This window comes from Octopus sinensis, linkage group LG7 (assembly GCF_006345805.1).
Source record: "Octopus sinensis linkage group LG7, ASM634580v1, whole genome shotgun sequence".
NCBI lineage: Eukaryota > Metazoa > Mollusca > Cephalopoda > Octopoda > Octopodidae > Octopus > Octopus sinensis.
In genome coordinates, this window is record NC_043003.1 from 114,870,505 (window position 1) to 114,871,301 (window position 797).

The following is a 797-nucleotide window of genomic DNA, read 5'->3' on the forward strand; positions in this document are numbered from 1 at the left end:
TATATATATTATATATATATATTTATTGAAATGGATAAATGAATTATTTTGTTAAGGATTATTCAAAATTTAACCGATACCTGGGTAGCAAAAATCACAACAGAAAAAACACGGTTGAAGTAACGACCTTGGGGTGTCGCAACCGTGCCTTAGCGCGGATAATTGAAGTTTGATATATTTAGTGAAGGGAAGAAATGGAGCTGAACGAAGATGCTACAGAATTCCTTTTATTATTTTCTACACATGTTTCAAAGGCCGCAAATTTCCAAATTCGGATTGAATAAGGAGACCATTTTGCAGCATTCTCTTCAGGAAAATCCAGGAATTTAAAAATCCAAAACAAATGCGCAGCAAGGTGTACGAACAAAACGCTCCCTAGGAGCCCATGAAGGAGCCCTTCACTAAATATATATATATATATATTATATATATGTATATATATATATATATATATTAATAAATGAAATAAAACATATGCATATATATAAACATATATGTACGTACCTACCTCTACATGTACATATACACGCATATATGATTACAGGACACCAAAGGGACGTCGAACACAAAGAGAAACGAAAACATAGACACAAACCAAAGGAACTGGACATTTTTTTAAAAACAACAAAAAAATGGAGTACAGGACAATTAACACAAGGAAAAAAAACCCTTCTTCAGTCGCTATGGTTTCATCTACTCTATTTATATATACATTCATACATACATGTATATATGCATATGTCAAATAAATAGGTCACAAAAGAGACAGTGACTATTGATTAGCACCGCTTTTATTA